This window comes from Athene cunicularia (genome assembly GCF_003259725.1).
Source record: "Athene cunicularia isolate RWA chromosome 7 unlocalized genomic scaffold, athCun1 chr7_part1, whole genome shotgun sequence".
Taxonomy (NCBI): Eukaryota; Metazoa; Chordata; class Aves; order Strigiformes; family Strigidae; genus Athene; species Athene cunicularia.
This window is the reverse complement of record NW_020799107.1, coordinates 17,111,061-17,133,404: the sequence shown is the minus strand read 5'-3', so window position 1 is coordinate 17,133,404 and position 22,344 is coordinate 17,111,061. Positions and strand designations below refer to the sequence as shown.

Sequence of the window (22,344 nt, the reverse complement as noted above, 5' to 3'; positions counted from 1 at the left end):
AAGCCTCTGGTTTTTGATTCTGGGTAAGAAAGCAATATGAACAGCAACTGACTTGCTGATCCCTGTCTTCGCTTAAAAGTCAGAGCTTAGGCATTCATTTAGAGGACTGAATGCTTTTTTTTTCTTTTCACTAGAGCCTGTACATTTCTTCTGACATTCACAGTTAATATTGATACTCTGTAGGCCAGAAAATATTACTAGAGAAAGAATGCATCAAGGCTGATTCTGTTTTGAATGGAGTTGGTGGCAGTTTAACCATTGCTTGTAAAAGGAGGAACACTAGAGTAAAAAGGATTTATAGTTCAGACGTGTTTCATGGTTGTGCATCTGTATGATACAGATTTACTCACGCTATTTTGAATATATTTTAAAAAGACAGTCTCTCTTATTTTCTAGGGCATTGTCTTGTTTTTAGTCTCTCCATAATTAGTTTCTATTTATAGAGCAGATCAAGAGAAGTACTTCGCAGATGTCAAAAAGATTCATGTTTTCTCACATATAAGTGCTTTTTGCTTTAACTTTATGCAAATACTTTGTTATTAATGCTTTTTAAAAGACCACAGGAGGTATATAGACTTTTTTGTATTATTAATACCAGCCATTTGTTTTTTGCTTTCATTTGTAAGTAATTCAAACTCTGCCACAGAAAGGAAAAATGGGCTATATGTATTTAAGTGTACACATAAAGATTAAATTGTAGACTAGACTGGCTGAAAGTTTTAATGAGACTGTAAAATATTATGATAAGCCTCTGTTTAAAATATACTCGGCCTTTGTCATTGCAGATAAAAACTTAGTGAGATGTCAGGGAACATAATTAGAAGTCAAGCTGGCATGTAATTATGGTGCTCAACGAACACAAGGAGCCAGTTCTGAGCCTCTGGCCTGTGATGAGAATTTCTGCTGACTTCAGCACTGAGGAAGAAAAAAAAAAGTGGGCTGCAGGACTGGACCTTGGTCATTATTTAATCTAAAAACAAAAGAGCTTTAGTTTAGTAAGGGTGGCATGCACTTTGCAACGAACAGCTATTTAAGAAAGAGGTCAAAACTCTGCTGCTGCTACTAACTAAAGAAGCAACCTTTACAGATGCCCTACTTAAAATATATAGCAGTCATTACAAAAGAAATGGATATTTATAGTCAAATTTATCATCCTTACATTGTCATATACAGACACACACAATACTCTTTATTAGATTTGTTTAGTTTCAGGGTTTTTTTTTCCTAACTCTGAGGCTGCATTTTAATAGAGGCATTTCACAAAAGGTTTAAGGTTTAGAATTGGATAAACTCCATTCAGCTTTCCAAGGATAAAATATGCATAATAGGGCTGCAATTCAAGATCTTCTAGGAATAAAATTTCTCCAGAAATATCTGACATTTTCCCATTGGAAATATAATCAGAACAAATCAACACTTGAGATTCAATTCTAAGTTTACAGAAACAGCTATAGAAAATAAGAATGACAAAACATTTCATTCTAAAATATGAAAGCTTTGATCACAGCCAGTGGTTTCTAGTTCACTGACAGTCTTTAGCTTAAAGTACAGCAGGTATGATAGTAGGTCATAATTGTTTTCTGTTTGCTTAAAAATATTAGTAGTGCTTACTGAACTACTCTGGCTTGATTAAATGCATGGCAAAAGTCAAGCAATGCCTATTTTCCCATGCAAGGGTATGCAATGACATATGATCCTACACCTTTCCTTTCAGATGGAGTCAAAGAAACAAGGTAGGACAAATGCCTGTGAAAGATAGGGGGAACGAAACAAGTCATACACCAGACATCATCCTCTGCAGTGATAAATTCTTCAGTGATCTGGGTGTCTGGGGAAAAAAAGAGGGCTGAGGAAAGTGAAGGTGCCTTAAACATGATCTTCACCATTCTAATGAGTTAATTACACATCCCTCTCCTATTGCTAAGTAGGAGGATATATCATGGTAGCCATTCTGCAGAATAGTCATCATCACAACATCAGGTTCCTTACACAAGCTTGTCTGCTTAACACCTTATTTGTGCATATACCCAGTATTTTGTATTTGTACCTGTCTGAGGAAGTTTTATATATACAAATTTTAAAAGTATTCAAGGAAAAACAATATAATCTATTATACTGCTAAAATGTTTGTCAAGAGTCTGAAGGAAGTATTATCAGAGATTCAGAACTGGATATTTTTTAAATTATCTCATTTACAGGTCGTCCTATACTAACCGTATACAGAAAACAAGGTGCTTTGATTCCTATCTCTCAAAATTATTAATACTAAATATTCTAAAAAATGTCTCCAGACTCCCCATCCTATTTCTTCTTCAGTGTTCTAGAAATCATTTTATATGCTGCCCCCACTCTCCCTTCTCCTCCAAAAAAGCTTGACATTACATGCTTTACTGGAAGATTCATGATTAATCACAGCAACTTTTCATGTGACTATTTAGTGAAAAATAAAATTAAATTTATTCTTTTAAAAGGCTTATTTACCAGTGTGGAAAGAACAGTTGAATTAATAAGGGCAAATAAGGACCTAGTATACTAAAAGCATACATTTTCTTTATAGCAGATGAGATTCATGTTCACATCTAAACATTTTACAGACCTCTATACATAGTTACACATGCGGTAACAAACTCACTGCTAGAATAATTAAAGCCACATATATACTGTTTGGGGGGGCTATGGAAGAAACCAGCATCAGTTCCTAGAGCAGTTAGTGAGCAGCAGCTCATACCCACAGTGTTCAGACCTAGCAGGAATAAATTTACCACGTTCTTACCACATCTAGCTGGATTGCTTGGGAAAAAAGCCTACAAGTCAACAGGATATGAGAGATGAGGGGGATCATGAAATCAGAATCTGGAACAAAAGAAATCAGACACATTGACAGATAGGTGTTATCTTCAGAAAACCTTCCTCTTAGTCCTAACCTTTTTACACTTGCTCTCTCTCTGTTTCTTGCTATGTTTTCCTCTGTTTTTTTGCTATCCTATTTCTAATAATCACTGTTGTCTCTCCAATCTCTAGGTGCCTTCATACCTTAATTTGCTCTTTTCTTCATCATATTCCTTGCTATATTTTTCCTGTTTGCCTATGTTTATTTTTCATTTTCCTGACCACCTCCCCTCAGCATTTCCCTACATTCGCTCAAGCCAACTAATCTAAATTGGCTTTAGTCACGGCTTAAGATTGTTAAAACCTGCCTCAAGTCTTTATACTTTCTTCTCCCTCACAAAGAAGAGGTTTCAATTTCAGTAAGAATAATAACTGTCAGGAGGAAAAAGTGTTTGCCCAAAACCTTTTTTTTTTTTTTAAAGATTCTGGAATAAGTAACTAAGAATAGTATATGAGAATCCCCAAAGATACAAGAAGAAATGTTAACAGCCATCAGTTACACTGAGTTTTACGTTTCTTTGTTAATGTACTACTTAACAGTGAAACAGCAAAGCAGAGACCAAGGTTATTACTATCACTAATTTGAACTTTGAAATTAAGCAAAGACATATTCAGAACAATTCAATAGCAGCATTTTTGTGCAAGGACACATACGAGGTGAAAAGAAAGTGTTATTTACAGACCATTCAATTCATCAGTGGTGGAAAAGAGAGTAATAACTTTTTTTTTTTTTTTTTTTTTTTTTTTTTTTTTTTTTTTTTTTTTTTAATACTACAATACCTAGTATTCTGTAATTACTCTCTACCAGTAAAAGTATTAGGGCCTTGTGACTGCTGGCTAGCATGATTCTGTTGAGGAGGATGGTTGAAACACACACAGCACACTTCCCATAGCCAGTCACACCTGAATTAGGGCACACAAAGTTAAGGTGGGGATCCTGAACTCCCAGGCCCCCCAAACTCTTTCTGGCATATTCCTTTACCAATTATATGGGTTATACTATTATCTTCATAATCCACTCTCATTTGTAGTCATGCATGCTGTTGAAAACCAAACTGAAGTAACTAATTTGAAAGGTTTATCATTATCTGAAATAATGAAACCTACTTTAACTTAAGATTCTAATTTCATATACAGAATGGAATCTGCTGTTTGGTTGATTTTAGTAACTGAACTAATCCAATAGATTAATTCATATATATTGCATATACATAGAGAACAGAATACACTTGTTTCAACTTGCAGCTTAGATGATGAAGCTCAACTCATTTGCAAATGATTGTCTGACTGACAAAAATACAGAAAGAAACAATTCCTTGGTAAGAGTAATTTCCTGCATGGGAATCTTGCTGGATACTCAGTTCTTGATAGATGCTCCAAAAGCAGCAAATATACCAGGCATTTATTCCCATTTGTACTTGTACAGAAGATTATGACCTTTCTTTTCACATTATGCCCCACAGCTGTTTCACAGTCATCTTACATTACTTTAATAAGCTAACTTGTACAGATGCTTCCTCCAAGCAGAACAGTGGAACCAAAACCACAGAGATGATAGTGCAAGGACGCATTTAATCTACTGTACCATCTTTTGTATTAGGTATAAACAAGACCAAACACTTGCATTTTGACCACTTTAGAGACATTTGACATTTGCTGCAACTTAGCCTTAGCACTTGGGTGACAGTCTCCAGCACCTAATTGCTGAGGACTGCCAGGCAATTTTTAACAAAGGGCTCTATTCTCTGCAGTGCATACACGTTCTTGCTCTCTTCACATAAGGGCAAGAAGACGCACATTTAGTGATCAGCAAGACCCTTGTACAAGATTGGTCTTTTCTAAAAGCATTCTCTAGGGAATTAAAAGCGATCAAGCCATTTGAGAAAGGGCAATCTCATTCTGGGCTGAATACAAATCAAATATATAAACAAAGTTGCACATCACTTAGAGTTACTGCTGATAAGTACTGACAGCAGAATGGTCTTTTCCTTCTCCTTGGACTATCTTCTCTTCGTGTCTAACTTACATGGATCAAAATAATTATACTACTCCCCTGTACTAGTATCAAGATGTTCCTGACACTACATGGTGCCAGGTTTCAAGGGGCTGAAGGGTTATCTATTAGGGCAGACTTATTAGTGGCCATTACTTTTAATAAGGATTTAAGAGTGCCTACTTTGTGTGTTGCAGGCTTGTTTGTTTTCAAAAGAATTGTAGTAGTAAATAGTAAAATTCAGTCTGCGTTTAATTTTCAATGCAATTCTATGCTTTCAAAATGAATATGCTATAATTCCTTTCCATTTTCAAATTACAAAAATCAAAAAGAATTCCTCACTGTTTTGATCTTGGTTAAGATTTTAAACTATCTCTTTCAGACAGATGGCTTAAGAAAGCTGGATAGTTTATCTCCTACCTGCTTAAAGGAAACATTATTCCATGTCTATTTTATTCCAAACTCAGACTGGAAAAGGAGCGATTGGTGGGGGAGGCAAAGAAGCTCAGTGACTACAGAGATATGGAATTTTCCAGTAAGTCCCAGTAGAAAAAAAAAATAATGGCAACCATATTAAAGTTTCTGCAACTCAAAAAAAACCCCAACAAAACCAAACAAAAAAAACACCCCCCAAAAAAAGTATCATATTTGTATCTGCATAAATAGAGCTGTTCTAAAACTAGATTCAGATCGTTAATGTTTTCTAATTGAAGGAAACCAAACTATTATTTTTCTTCCACTTCAATTATGAATCCAAGACAAACCATTTCCTTCCTGTTTATCCCACCACACCCCTTCTGAGCTATTTGCCTGATTCATAGGCTACATCCCAACTGAACGGAGATCTGTGTAAAGGTAGGAGGAGAAGATGATGAGTTTTGAATGGGACTTGTTTATGGCTGAAGACTGTACACCAGCCTCTAGCACTCATGATAGCCAGCACTGCAATGTTCACCTTGAATGAGATAATATAGGGAAGGTAATCTACAGTCAGCTAACAAATTAAAAAATTCAGGTTTTGCCACATTAAGCTCTAAATTGCATTTTATAGATTGATGGATAAAGTCTAACTATTCTTTTTTCCTATGAAGACAAAGCACCATATTTGATTTATGTTTTATTACAGAAGTAGTGAGCCTAACCCCTAAAATGGATATTTTTAATTAGAAAATTATTTTGAAAAATTTAAGACAATTGTGAACTTTTAATTCAAACTATTAATAGGAAACTTTAAAAGGAACTGAGAGAAAATCAGACAGAATGCCAATTCCAAGATACTTTAGTTACAGACTTTTTCATATTTTTGCCTTGCTGCACCAAAATATAGTGGCTATTCATGCAATGCTTCTATGAAAGAAAACTTCCTGTTATAAATTCAAAAAGAATGAGAGTAATTATATATTCTGACCTATATTTCTTCATTTCTTAAATATTTTGATTACAAGAGTGATTTCTATTGTATTCTACAGTTTTGAAAGTCCACTAATTGGAAGATGTTCTGAAAGAAATGTAAATTGGATGGATGGGTATCATACAATTTCTAACAGACAGGTGTTCATATAAAAATTCAACAGTATCAGCAACAAGCTGGCAGTTACTGGTGGGGTGAGGGGTGTTAAGAAATTATTTGGCTCACAGCTGAACTTCCTGTTTAAACACAGGGATGATCAAATTAAGTCAAGGTCAAGTATGTAACAGAGCAGCTGTGCCATGCAACAGATAAGGACTGCTGGTATATATATAGTAAATTTGTTCTGATTTTCTAATCCACCATTTTTGTTTTGCATTTGAAGGCTGCTGCAGGAGAGAAAGTGGCCTCCTGCACTCTCAGCCTTTACTTTGGATTCTCCAGGCTCAGCTCCTTCCCAGTCTGCTTGGAGCCTTCATGGTGGAGCAGCGCCCTAGCACTCACTGTACGACTTCAGTAGCCCACCTCTGGTCTACAAGCAAAGCTTTATAGCTGTCCAATATGGCAGAATAGCCAATAAACCTTCCCCCCACTGAATGAGAGATATTTAAATCTCCCAGAATGAAATGGCTGGACTGGGGGTGAGGTTCTTGCCTGCAGAAAATTTTACTCTCATATGTAGCCCATATAGAATTTATTAACCAGTATAAATATGCTTTCAACATAGAGCGGTTTGGGGCCCTGTAATGTTTTGGCATCATAATCTGTGATTTTCCTTTTTTAGTAAATGAAAATAAATTGATTTATGGCAGTTAATGCACAGGTACTGAAAACGGTAGCTGTAATTTTTTGGTACCCATCTGTCCTCCTTCTACTCCATCTGTTTCCTTCACTCATTGCACTGGAATCCTGCTTCACAAAATGGAATCCAAACCTGCTCATGTAGCACAGTGTAAGTTACCTAGTTACCCGGCTGAAAGACATTTTCAAAATAAATCGCTCTCCTTGTACTCTGTAGAAGGCAATAGACATTGATTTTGTTGTTAATACATGTCTGAGCAATCCTTCTTTCAAAAAAAGATACAACTGTCAGTAAATTTCCTCTAATTTCAGATTGTGCACTTCAAAAGAATACCATAAAGGCTCATCATCTTAATCAATTATTGATTACACCTTGGGACTTTCCACCAATTCCATTTGATGCTGCTTTTAAAATGGTAAGTACCTACATAACTGTACAATATTATAAACTGGTTTAGATTTTTTATAGCTAATACAACAGTATAAATGCACAGTATTATATGATTTCATTGGATAGTGCAGCTTTTATTAAACTGTGTTGACTGCCTTTTTTATTGTTTAACAGTTCTTTGGGCTGTTAATGATTAAAGATTTTGATTTGATTCTTTACACTAAATGTAAGTATTTAAAAGGATAAGAAAACCTAAGAAAGTTCTCCCCCCTTTACAATCCAAGATGGACAACACAATATAAAGGCTGAAATTAATTATTTGAGAATATTGTGTAGCACAAATACAAAAGCCACTACTAAAGAACATTTTTTCTATGGGATAGTTCCACAGAACAAAGGATACTTCCATTATTATGTCATCTTAAGGCAGTGTGAAGTAATTTGAAGGTTGAGAAAGGAGGGGTTTGCTGTGGCTCTATAAAAGGACTCTCACTTTAAATATAAGTTTCTCATTATTCATGATGTCTTTCTTTTCTATGCTATCATGGTATCTAGAACATCTACATGCTTTAAATACTTTGTTTTATGCATCTACCACTTCATTATTAGCATCATATTAAAAGGGAATAGTTACATTTTATTTGCAGCTACAAAGGACTTTTGAATAAAGTCATACAGAATAGAACATACAACAATACTAGCATACAGAATACAGTTCACAGGAACATGCATTTAAACTCACAACCTGTGACTAGGATGATAGTAACTCTACTCATCACTTTTTTTTAAATCTCACATGATATTTTACAAAAATTTCAGTAGCATTTTTTGAGTAGAATTTTATTGAGTCAAAAGCAATAAATTACCTAACCTCTTGAGACACAGAAGGTGTATTTATAATATATGGGAACTGAAAAATATGTAGTGAGAACTTAAATTGGAAATTAAATGTTTTTCCAAGATGAAAAATAGAAACAAGTGTTGATAATAGCACTTTGTAAAATAGAACTTTCATGTTAGAGATCCTATTACAGGGATGTAGGTGACTGAAAAAAAAAAAATGAAGACTGCAATCCTTTTAATCTTTATGTGTACACTTAAATACATATAGCCCATTTTTCCTTTCTGTGGCAGAGTTTGAATTACTTACAAATGAAAGCAAAAAACAAATGGCTGGTATTAATAATACAAAAAAGTCTATATACCTCCTGTGGTCTTTTAAAAAGCATTAATAACAAAGTATTTGCATAAAGTTAAAGCAAAAAGCACTTATATGTGAGAAAACATGAATCTTTTTGACATCTGCGAAGTACTTCTCTTGATCTGCTCTATAAATAGAAACTAATTATGGAGAGACTAAAAACAAGACAATGCCCTAGAAAATAAGAGAGACTGTCTTTTTAAAATATATTCAAAATAGCGTGAGTAAATCTGTATCATACAGATGCACAACCATGAAACACGTCTGAACTATAAATCCTTTTTACTCTAGTGTTCCTCCTTTTACAAGCAATGGTTAAACTGCCACCAACTCCATTCAAAACAGAATCAGCCTTGATGCATTCTTTCTCTAGTAATATTTTCTGGCCTACAGAGTATCAATATTAACTGTGAATGTCAGAAGAAATGTACAGGCTCTAGTGAAAAGAAAAAAAAAGCATTCAGTCCTCTAAATGAATGCCTAAGCTCTGACTTTTAAGCGAAGACAGGGATCAGCAAGTCAGCTGCTGTTCATATTGCTTTCTTACCCAGAATCAAAAACCAGAGGCTTGGGGAGTGCTTAGTAACATAAACCATTCCTTCCAAGGAATTTGATATGAGGGGTTTTTTAAATAACTTTATCTTCCTGCTTTGGTTATAAATATAATTTCAGAAACAACTATGATACAAGGCTAAATTCCAAACACAAAATCTGACACAATATAGGAGTCAGCAGTGAGATTGAAATTTCAAATTAATATGCTGAGTCAAGCCTGTCAAGGTGGGTGTTAGGGCTTCTCAGTTTCAAAGAGTACCTCAGCTGCTCTCTTTGGACAGCAATGTTTCCTATGCTCACTGCAGAAGTGCATATAAAGTTGTTTCCTAGAGTGAATATACTGTTTATATATTGGCAAAAGGAGGCTAGCAAAGGACAAAATAGAAGGCATTTCAGCCATCCAGAGCTGGAGAGCACTATTAGAGGGACTGAAATGGAAATTTATCCATTTTACTGTGAGGAAAGTTTTCTTTCTTGGGAGCTGGGGGGAGGAGGTGGCTGGATAGAGCTGCAGAACTCAGCCAAATTAAAAGCTGCGTGCTGGATTTCACAAAATTAAATATAATCATGGCCTTTTTAGACATTAGCACTAAAAGAAGGGAGATTAAGATGCCAGAAATTATTATCCTTCACAGGCAGAGTCACTCAGGAATCTGACTGAATGATTGCAGATACTTGCAAACATTGATTTGCCAGGATACAGAACTGAGGTACAATTCACACAGTTTTAGTGCCACGCAACAACCCAGCAGTCAAAAAATTTGTCCCATTAGAACAGTGTACAAACTGACAATCTGCTATGCTGATTTACAAAATCATCATGGGAGGGAATATCTTTAGGTTTGCCTTAACCTACCATCTGTCCACACAAAAAGTCAAAATGCATTAATTTACATACAACATTTTGCCAGCCAGTAGCAGCCATTAAGCATTATTCCTTTCCCTCACCCTTCACCTGAAAAGGGACTATTCTGCATCCCCCTTCAGTCACAGCATATATATTTTCTGTGATGAAAATAAACCAAAGCAACTGGGTATGTATCAGCATGCAGAAAAGCACAGTCTAGGGTGGAATACACAATGCAGTGCACACACTCTCTATTTGCTATATACTGCTACCCTGAAGTGCATAATATTTGCACAAACAGAGGGAATGCTCAATGGCAACAGGAGGCAGCACTTGTAGCCTAGACCAGTCCTAGTCTGTGCCTTCAGAGACCTATTTCAAACCAGCTGAACATTAACCTAAATAGCATTTACTTGAGTTTCAGATAAATTACACATTCTTAGTCCTAACTTCCTGTTTCAAGAGTGCAACAACATTTTAATCTATCCTAAAGTGAAGACAAAATGAATCATGTAAGTCTAAGTGGATGTATTGGGCATGCTAAATGAGGAACGGGCATAATAATTTAAAGCAAAAGCAATTAGATCACAGGGAATGCATTTAAATAGTTACAACAGCAATTATTCCATTTCCAGCTACTTGAGACTATAAGACCGTAACCTGAAAATTTAGTCAATGACTTTTGGTTTGTAGACAAGTGTTAAACTGCAGGATTTTAGATTTCCATGGTTAACTGATCAGAACATGCTTTTCATTCATTCTTATTTTTCAGATTTTATTGTTAATGCACAAAATCTGCGTAATACTGAAAGCTGAAAGTGCAGTAAATAAATGGAACATAATATCAAAATAACAGGGCCTGTTGCACTTTTTGATTATTTTTCATATTTAATTAACTGAAAACTTCACTTCTGAATTCACCGACAAATAGTGTCATTAACACAAAATTATGATTGCCTGTGGTGTTTCATGTCCTTCCAGAAGGTTGACTTCAAAAACATAAAAACTTTGGAGGGGTATGGTGCCAAGAAGGAAACACACTGGAACAACTTTAGCTTGCAAAATTTCCCTGTACAAACTCAAACTGAATGGGATCGTGGAGGTGAGAATAGAGCAGGGATTATGTGAAGCAAGTTGTGGGAATGATGACTGGAGGAACCTGGCAAAGAAATAACTATCTGCATTAATTTAAAGAAAAAAATTAAGATGTTGATGATGTGATCACATAGCCTTTTGAAAGAGAGAGAAATAAACTGGAAGAATTCAATAGGATTTCTTAATTGTCAGAGGGATATGCCTCCTTTTCTCCCCTCCACCTTCTGCATCAGCAAGATCAGCCTTATCAGTAGAACATTTTTCACCTTCTCAAAGTTATGAACAGCAATTACGAACATGGCAAAAGTTGCTCAGTTGTGACTGGTTCTCTCTGCTACTGAATAATCTACTGTAATAAATGTATTAAAGAATAAACCCAATACAGTTTTCATTAAGTCAACCTGAGGAGCTATACTAAAATTACAGTTAATTATGTATGTATACACTGAGTTTAGCCCTCTATAGAGGACCCCAGTCTTGGCATGAAATTGCTGATCAGCTTGATAGACTGACAAGATCAAACTTCACTGGTGTTTAGCTCACCACAGTGGTGATATCTACATTGCAAAGCAAAGAGGTGAAATTTCACTTTACTCAAACATCATATCTAGTAGAAAGAAATAGCATTTGCCTCTTTTATTTATACAATTTAGAGGACACTGACATGCATACATACAAAAAGAAGCACTGAGTACAGTTCTGTTGTGTACTACAGGAGAAGCTGCAGAAGAAACGTGTGAAAGAGAACCATATATATGCCCAGTCCTCAATAGGTTGCATATTTGTCCAGAATAACCACTGAAGGTATGCCAAAACATACCACACTAGTGGCCAGTCTATTACTTGCTTTATTATGCCAAAGCATTTATAGATAAGTCACAACTGCGTGGTAGCTCACACAGGAATTTTTGATCTCTTCTGGTCAGGCTATTGCAGCCGCCTATTCTCCATTTCTTGCATTAATCCTGTCTCCCTTCCTTTCAGACACTACAGCTTTTGGCTGGGATACAGCTAGTTTTCTTCACAGCAGTTCATCCAGAACTGTGTGGATAACACACCAATGTTTGAGCTATTGCTGAACAGTGCTTGCACAGCATCGAGGCCATCTCTTTTTCTCATACTGCCCTGCCACTCAGTAGGCTGCAAGTGCACAAGCTGGGAGGGGACACAGCCAGGACAACTCACCCCAAATGACCAGAGGGATATCCCATACCATATTATGTCATGCTCAGCAATGAAGCTGGGGCAAAGGAGGAGGAAGCAGAAACGTTTGGAATTATGGCATTTGTCTTCCCAAGTAACTGTTATGCACCATTACGCCCTACTTTCCTGGAAATAGATAAATAGCTGCCCACTGGGGTTAACCTTCAACTGACACAAAATACTCAGTTATTTTAATTAGCAGCAAAATAGCCATGTCCATTGTCCTCTTTGCACCTCTCTTTTCTTCAGTTATTAACAGAAAACTCAATCCATTTACTAAGCACTAGAATGAAAAGAATACAAATGTCAGGGTTTTACAAGGTCACAAAATAGTCGTTTAACTCTGGCAAGTTTGTGTAGAGGAAAAAGTACTTTGAATGGAAGAGGTCTAGATGGCGACATCTGTCTAATTTTATCAGTATTTCCTTTATTCCTCTGCTTCTATTTAATTCCTACAGACCATGTCATCTAATTAGTCTTTGTTTTACAAGTTTATTGAAATAGAGTTCTGTAGCCAGGCGTATGAGTTGTGCTTAGTTTATCTGTTACTAACATAAGATATTCACAGAGGCAGATAACTCTTACTTTAAATCCTGTCCTAAGAGACATAAGATAATCTACTACACTGATAAAATAAGATTGGTTTAGATTCACATACACAATAAAAATCCTCTCAAATAATATTTCATATGCCAACTAAATCCAAACCAAAAAATAAACTACATTACATAGTTTGACACAGAAATATAATTGTTAAAATTGCGTAAGTCCAAGTAGGTCAGACTCCCACTGACTTCCATATGAAGTTGTGGGGTTTTGTACTTGTCTTCTCTCTGAAAATATTTATCTATGTGAAATATTTTGCAAAATGTTTTTGATTTCCTAACTTTATTTTCATAGGGTCATAAGAATTTTCTGTCTAAAAGACTGTTCTAGAACATCAGGAAAATATGTGCAAAAATAAATATATTCTCTTCTTGCACTTATTCAGTTAAAAGTAACAGCCATATTAGTGAATAACAAACATTTCAGGTAGACTAAAAACCATTTTTCTGCTAGAAATGCATTAAAGATGTAATCATAGATTTTGCTAATACGTCAAGAGTTAAGCTCAAGAAAAGATCAATAATGTATTATTGACTGCAAAATAAATAAATAAAAAAAGTTAACAGCCATGTCTACGATTGGAATTTTCATTAAGACAATGTAAGACCTCTGGAATGTATTTCTGTAGATGGCCTGACTGTCTTCTATAATGACATAATTTTACAGAGAAGAATCTTTTGATGAATGATTAAAATACAGAAACAAAAACATATTGAGAAAGAGGTAGCAATTGGTTTACATTTCTCTCAATTTATTTTTCCTCCAGGAGTAAAAAATGTTTCACAAAAGGAATTTAAACCTTTGAAGAGTAAAATATGCTAATAAAAAACAATCTCCCTTATGTAAGATAATACTATATATGCGTGACTTTCAGAGGCAAAGCAGGCAAGATGACTGGGTAACATTTGGAACAATGTCAGTATAGAATATCAGAGGGAAAGAAGTAAGAGAAAGAAAAGTTACATTTTGAAATTATATTACTATCACAGCAAAAAAAAGATGTAGATTTTTATCCAATACCATTGTCTCTCAGAGAACACTAATCCCATTTATCAACTAAAAATGACATTTACCCTCCTTCGAAAGCAATCTGGGAAATGAATCTCTGTGCTATGTATAAAGAGCACACAGCCTGGATATAGCTTTTTTAGTTAGTCGTCATAGCTGATTTAAAAGCTATGTGAACATTGCTACTCAGACCTTATTATGGACCAAAAATACCATTCTTTCAACCTCCTCTTATCAGAGGGCTTGTCATCAGAGAGATATGAAAACACACTCTCTGCTTCAGCAGATTCTTAGTCGTTCGTCAAAGAAAGCAGTAGGGGATTCCTGTAACATGAATTTAATTTGCGTAGCAATGATATTATGAGGCATTACTTTACATGCACAGCGCAACTCATCACATGGTAACAGTCTGATCATTCATAAATGTCAAAACAAATGTGAACATTTTTAATGCTGGGGATTCAACATACCAGTGATGCTTCTCTCACCACCATGCTTTTTCTGGTACTAATACACACACACACAGATAGTCTCATATCGTCATCATTTGCCTTAACATGATGTCCTAAACTTTTTTTTTAATATGCCCATAAATCTTTCTAAATCTTGTTGCTTCATCTTCAGTTACCTTGTTATTATCTAACTTCCCAAATAGTAGTAAATACTAAACATTTTCAGCTACCAAATAATCATTATCTTAATCTAGAATTTGTAGTCATATGAGCATAACTCATTTTTCCACTAAGTACCTCAAAAAGTAGCAGCCAATAACAAATTTTAACCTTTCGTTTCCATATTCTGCTGAATGTCACAGTGAGCAGAATGAGTTTTGTCACTGATTTTAATGAGATTAATCTTGTACCTAATTAATATATTTCTTCTTAACAAGACAAAAGTTGCTAAGCTTCCAGGCTTTATATCTCCACTTGAAAACTCTTGTTTCTTCATCAAAGACTTCTCTAAGAAGTCTTTTTGACTTGTACCCAGACAAGTGACCCAGAGTGCTGCAGGACAGGGTTAACATATTGTTATACTTCTTGCCCAGAAATAGAACAGATTGTTTTGGGTTCTTACTCTTAATCATATTTAAACATAGATTCCAGAGACTATGGACCAAAACACAGCACTCTGAATTCCACCTCCTATCTACTAAAACATCTGTTTTCCTACCTTCTCCATCTGGATGACTGTACCGAAGAGCATATATTGGTCTTTGTTTCAGAAATAGCTAAAGTGTACTTGTCACAGCTAGAAGACACAAAACAGAATACAAGAAAAGTCTTTTGTGGTATACACCTTCTAATACTAGTCTGGGCAAAGGGCCAGAACTAAGCATTGTACACGTTTGTGTATCCAGAGCCCAAGGAATTTGACAAGTTTTCACAAAGAAGAGCTTATAGCATTGTGCTCCTGATCAAAAAAGTTTGCAGAAACTCCAGCTTTAAGCAAAATAAAATCAAACTATATTTTAGTACTCAAGGGTGACAAATCCTGAAAGAAATCTTGGGAAGAACAATATTTAGGCAGTCTAAGTGTCCACTTCCACCTTGAATGCAATTCTAACATGATCATGCAGATGAACTTGAATTTATTATATTCTGTGTAGAAAAAAAAAGTCTGTTTACAAAACTAAAAATAGTATGACATAAATATTTGAAACAAAACCCTTTCCTCCAGCATAATGGAAAATGGATGAGAATTAAGGATTCTTTCTCCAACAGGTATTTAGCAGTTTTACTCATCTAACTACTTCTACGATGACAAAAATCAGTCAAGTGTTTTTTTCAAAATAGGGATGAACCAAAGTTATCTCATTATGAGGCTTTAATTCCTCCTCTTCAGAATTTTATTATGAAAGGGATTTAAGAAGACATCCAGCTGTGCCAAATTAAGGTTGTAATGACTGATCAATAGATAGGATATCAGACTCAAAACCAGAATCTCTTCTATCAAAGAAAAAAAGGCGCTCCTGAGTACAAAAGCTTGTTGTCTGGCTATACATAATACTGCCATTATAGTTTCTTACTAGACAACATATCAGTTAAGAGCTTCAATTACTGTCCTGCTCTCTTTTTGTTCACTGATCATAGCATAGGGATGTGGATAAGACTCAAGAGTCATTCTGGGGAAAAAGAAATTAAAAGAATGCAACTCAAACTCACCAATTAAGCTAAATTCCATCTTGAAAACTGCTTGTAGTCACAGAATGGTAAACATATGCACCTTGCCTCTGAAGATGATGAAATAGGCTTCAAATACATATCAACAAGAAAAGTATATGGTAACATTAGGGAGTCTCTTGTTTCTTTTTAATGGATAGCTCTTAAGTTTTGTTCATAAGCAATACTAGCAGATTTTTGTGTTCAAATAGAAAGACAGACCTGCCTTTGTAAAACTTTGGTTCTGCAGGAACACCAGTGATATTTCTGAAAACTACATGACCTTGGATCTTTAAACTGGGACACGTGACATCTGTCTTTGAGATGTGTCTGCTCAGCTTTGGAAAAAACAGCAGCTGGGTCATCATGAGTTAAGGAAGTTGTTTGAAGCTTTAATAATGCACTAGTACTTCTATTTCTGTTAACACGTATTTATTTTGAACTTTATAATACATTAGTTTGTCTGGTTTTGAAATTACAGATGAGGGAATTTATGAGGTTTTTTTTTTAAAAGGTAACTAATTCTTTTGGCCAAGGTGTCCTGACTATACAGAACTGCTAACCATTATAAGCATCAGCATAAGATGTTACTCACTTTCACCATTTTGCTATAATGCACTTAGGTATAGAAACAATGCTTACTGAGAATAAATTCAGAGAAAACTCAAGCCCACAAAAGATATATAATTCATACATTAGAGTCTTCTTGCATATATGTGGATTATCCTGACAATGAATTCACAAGAAGAAGGAAGCTTGGGACCTAGAGGGTACATTTTCAAAGCTTTTTACAGGAGGTACACTTATTAATCCTATTAATGAATAATAGGATTAGTATATACACCACTTATATGTGGCTTTCAAAAAGGTCCACATTTAGACCAAATTTCAGGAAGCAGATGAAATAAAAAAAGATCCTAGTAACATGTCAGCCAGTGATTATCCATTCTATTCATGTATAAGCTGCTCAAGAGTACTTTTATGTCTTTGTTGGAATTACCACTGCAGTAATTCTAAGGCAGATTTTATTGTTTTGGCTACTAACATAGAAATTATCTTGTCCTGCTGAATCTTCCATTTCTTCTTTCCACATTGTAAAAACAGGCACCCTGATGTTTCTATACAAGATACTACACAGCATAACTGTGTCCTCTACGTTAAAGAGGACATACAGGTTAATGAAATGTAGGATCAGTGTTTCTCTGACAGTGTCTGCACATCTTCTGGTTGCCAAGCTACAAAATACATTAAAACTTTTTGGTTTTTCATATATGAAAACAGCTTTTGAGGAAAGTGACCAAACAAACATCTGTGGATGAGAGATTTTATTTGCTCACAGAACAGACACTACATCATGAGGATCAAACTTATCCACTTCATCTCTCACAAGAAACCTAAAAAACTCCACGTTTAGTTGCCTGAGAATTTGCCTTTCTTATATCTTTAATCTTGACAAAAGGACCTTAAAAGGCATCAGGTAAAGTCAGTTTTCAGTTACTAGGCTAGATTATCTTATTAGGAAACAAATCAAAACCACAACCTCATTCCACAAAAGCTGCAAAACGATTTCCTTACAAAAGTCATTTTGGCCAGAGTAAAGCGACACAAAAGAAGGATTATCATCAAAAATTAAAATCAGCTATGCATTAGCTCAGATATAAACTAGCCAACATACTTTCTAGGTGTCTGTGTATCCATCATACCGTGTAGAATATTTTCAGGTTGAGCTTTGTTGAACTATTAACTGTCTCCACTTAGAAGAAAATACATCAGAAATAGCTGATAAAAGCCTTTGAAGAAAAGTAATTGAAGCAAAAGTTGGATACATTAATTTATTTTGTTTAAGTTTATCTTGGAAAGAGCATTATGGTAAAATAAATTGCATAGGGCTACTCCTGCTATTAATTTTCAGCAAAGCATGAGCATTTCTACCATTGCCATTAAATATTCTCAAATCCAAACATAGGGACTTTACATGAAAACCAACTATTTCCCAAGGAACATGGCAAAATCCTAGTTACAGAAAAATTCTAGGGGAAAAAAAAAAAAAAAGAGAGAGGAAATTTAAACCAACTGAACATTGACAGACAAAGGCAGATTTTAGATGCAGTAATAAGTGCACATCCTTTAAGCTTTTCAGTTTTATAGATGAGTGAAATTTAATATTCTTAATTCTATGCAGATTATTATTTTTACTCCTATAAAGCTAGCACAAAAATGTTCTAAACCATCACAGAACTAGTATTTTCTGGTTTATTCTATAATCTTCTGTGCATGGTAAAGGAACAAGACCATCACTTATGAATTCTAGTGAAAGGTATTGAGTGAACCTTTATTACAGTGTTCTGAATGTCTCCTACTACATTAGTTCAAAGTCTGAAGTCTGAAGCCTAAGTATTTTGGACAGTGATCCTGAAACACAAAAATAAGCTGAGTTTGGATTAATTAACACCCAATTACACAACAATCTTCGTGAAATACCACCAAAAGATAGCTCCTCCCCCAGAATATCATCAAACACTCTGGGAAATGAAAAGTGCATTATAAAATAGAAGTGTTTAGCAATTCCCTTTTTCTGCTCTGTGCATCTGGTGTCATTCTGAATGCAGAGCCTATATATAGCATCGCTGGATGAAATAACCAAAGGGCAGAGCAATGACAAACTCACCAAGTGGTCCAAGCAGAATCCTGCCTCAGACTCCTACACAGGCAACAAGTTGATATATACAGGGGCCAAAGATCAGTACTACCATTCACCGATGATACCTTCAGTTTCAAGCTACTTCTTATTAATAATATAGTAACATTCAAAGTACAAATCTTGCCTATTGCCAGTTTCCTATGGGAGTTATGTTGTTTCAATCACTAGTCAAAACACTGAAGCTACCAAGCAGGTATGTTAGACCTTCTTGCCAAAATACAGAAATGGTTTAAGTTCATATCTCAGTTCTGAATATTTCTGAAGAAGAAAACAGAATCTAACTTATTAGCTTTAAAGGACAGATGACAACTGTAGAATTAAAATTGCATCAGAGCATGACAGGCAAGGAAGGGAAACATTTCCCTTTACAATGACTGAACATGCTGAGGGTGCTGCTGAGACACTGACCTTTGTGAGGAGGGAGATTAGGGATGGGAAGCCTTACACATCTCTCATCTTTCTTCCCCAGCAACAGACAGTCACTGCAAGAAAACGTACACTACACATATACAAGGTACCATATTTATGTTAGGAGGGAGATTTTTTTTCCCCTCCATGTTCTGCTGTAATTCATTTCCACTTGGCATTCTACCTGTAAACCTTGATGAGTATGGGCTTTCGCACAGAAAAAGCAATAGCTGCCCTACAGCAGAGAAGTGGAACTAGAATGCAAAAAAAAAAAAAAAAAAAAAGGTCAACTCTAACAAGGATTCAACAAGGTCTGCCTGATTATCTTGTTATAATAATTTATTTTGTTTGATACTTAAACTTGCATTGCTACTTCATGTCTCCATAGAGCAAATATTCCTGTTTTGCACAGATTATTAATTGGTTAGAAAGGTATTTGGAACCTTAAAGTCTGCACAGGCTCCTTTAGTTGGATTAGTGTTCCACGTCACTAATGGAAAAGTGACTAAAAGTATTGATTAAAAATAGCTTAATAACATTGTGGTTAACCATCATTTCAGAGTCCCACCTCAGGGCAAGTAGCTTCTTACATATGCTTGATTGTGCTTATTGGAAAAGTTATAATGTTTATCCTTAGATATATTTATATTTTACAAACAGACTATAAAAAGAGATGAGGGAAAATGTAAATTTAAAGCAACATAAACCAACTAGAATTATATATGCAGAGCAGTGTAATTGGCAAGTTACTTAAGCGCACACTTAGCCAATAATTCCAGGGATAATAATCATCTTTTCACTTACTTCAGAGCTATGTAAATATTAGGTTTAAATTTTATTGCACTTCTATGCAACTTAAAATAACAAAATATCCGTGAAAGTCTTTGTACTTGTTATTAGAGAAAAGGTCTTTCTTTTCATGCCATATGTAGTATCAAGGTATTAATATGAAAGCTCTGTTTATCTAAAGAGGCCATCTGGAGCTCTGCATCGTATTGTCATCATACAATGCATTTATTGTACCTCTAGCTACATATTTGTGCGTAACTCATGCAAATCAGATAGATGGTTCCAAGGATCAAATTTTGTCCTCTGCATGTCAGGATCATGTCAATCAAGTGCTAAGAACCGGCCATTATACCTCTATTCTATTAAAATGCAAACAACACAGAACTTGAAGGTTCTGTGTACATTTCAGGAGGATCACAGTGTTCAAAATAATTAAACAATAAGAGGTACTGACATGCAAGTGAGTGGCTGTTTAGGCTATTCAATGTGCTTTTATTTTCTAGCATTTTCTGCTCTTACAGGTCATGAAGATTGTCTAAATGCACACAGATTAGAATTTTCATTACACAAAAATCTGCTCAAGGACATCTGCTTCACTGACAAAGAATGCAGAAGGTATTTGAAAAAGACTTTTAGTTGCCTTAGCAAACACGTCAAAGGCATAGTGAGGTTGCATGGTAGCTGGTCAAGACTGTCTAACTCCATGTAACAGGATGGATCATAATACAAAGTAATGGTGTGTTCTAACCTCCTTAGGAAGTCCATGGAAAGTATAGTTTGGCCTCACATGCTGTAGTTGAGAACCATGACTAGCTAGAGCTGGAAAACTCTAGCTCAACTATAAATTGAGACTGTCAAGAGGAATGAGTGGCATATCTGATTTATAATGTATAAATGAGAAAGGAAGAAGGAGTAAAAGACTATGGACAATTGTTAACAAAAGACACTCTATAAACATAATAAAGACACTCTGTGGTACAAGAAGAAATATGAAAATATTGCTGCACTTTTTTTTTTCCATAGTAGCTGAGCATCCAGGGTGCATGTTGCTTTTTCAAGGGAGCAGTGAGAGGCCTCAAGCAACAGAACAGATAATTCTTTTAAATTCTGGTTTCTGTGACAGCATAGACAGTCAGTGTATACATAATGAGAAGTGCTCCAGCCTCCTCCTTTTTCCTCCTATTACTGAGCTGCACTAGACTCCTACTGACTTCAGTGGTTTCAGTGTGGGCCACATTCGTTCTGGAATTTTGTAGTGTTTTACAGTCCACTGTAAGATGTTGATTTACCTTTATTGTTCCTCTTCTTGATTTTTACTTAAAGCTGTTTACTTAATTAAATACAAGCATTTAAATGGTCTTTATGACACTACTCTTAAGATATTAGAGTGGTATTTTTGCGATCATTACAAACCCAATTATTTATTTACTTTGAATTTAAAAATTTAAAAAACAAACACAACTCATCTATTCTTTCCCGCTCTCAATGTATGGCTAAACGTTTCTCAGATCCTTGTAATTATGTATATACAAACTTTAATTTTCACAGAATAAAACACATGATATTTCTAACAACACACAAAGAATAAAATGGCTCTGTTAGAATTGTGCTTTTCCATCTATGAGGATTTTTCTCACTTGTCTGAAGATTGTATCATGAAGAATTATGCATGCTAAGATAAGAGACATCTTGGATTTTTATATAAATATCTATGCCGAAACTGATAAACATGGAGTTTTCTGGACATCGCCATAATGCAACCCAACTGTCAAATTTTGCAGGAGATTAAGAGTACCTCAAAAAGACTTCTGATAAGTAGAAAGCTCTGTTAGATTACTTCCAGGTTAATGATTGCCTGATAGTTCACATAAATACAAAGCTACTTGTAACTATAGCATTCAAAAGCTAACAATCATTTAATCTTGTCAAAGAAAGACTCTGGTAAAGGGTTTAAAAATAGATTTTTACTTCCCATAGAGCACTCCCCATCCTATAGCACCAAAAACCTCACAACCACACCTATGAGAGTAATCTGAAACAATCACTATATTGTTAAAAAGGATTTGGGAAATCCTGTCATGGGACATAAACATATATATGTAGTAGGGTGGAAAGAAAAGACAGGTCATATCAGTCAAACTAGTATAATGTAAAATTTGACAAGCAGATACTTCTGTAACCAATGCTACTGCTTAAACATAAGCAGTGCTAAGGGCTTGAGCTAAAGCAAATGCATCTTTCAGTTCAAGTTGTAGAAAAAGAATAGGTAAAGGACATCTGTTGGGATCAC

The 22,344-nt window shown here is 35.2% G+C and overlaps 1 protein-coding gene across 7 annotated transcripts in view; it reads left to right on the top strand.

The window, feature by feature from the left end:
* Positions 1-22,344, top strand: part of B3GALT1 (beta-1,3-galactosyltransferase 1) — a 200,151-nt gene that overhangs the window by 134,263 nt on the left and 43,544 nt on the right. For 5 of the 7 annotated variants that reach the window (XM_026852551.1, XM_026852547.1, XM_026852548.1 and 2 more), the window contains one exon: positions 7,404-7,507. The gene's annotated coding sequence lies outside the window, so the exon portion shown is untranslated. Of the gene's footprint in view, positions 1-5,394; positions 5,418-6,900; positions 6,932-7,403; positions 7,508-22,344 lie in introns of those variants that run through there. The other 2 variants (XM_026852552.1, XM_026852553.1) reach the window with 2 other exon arrangements.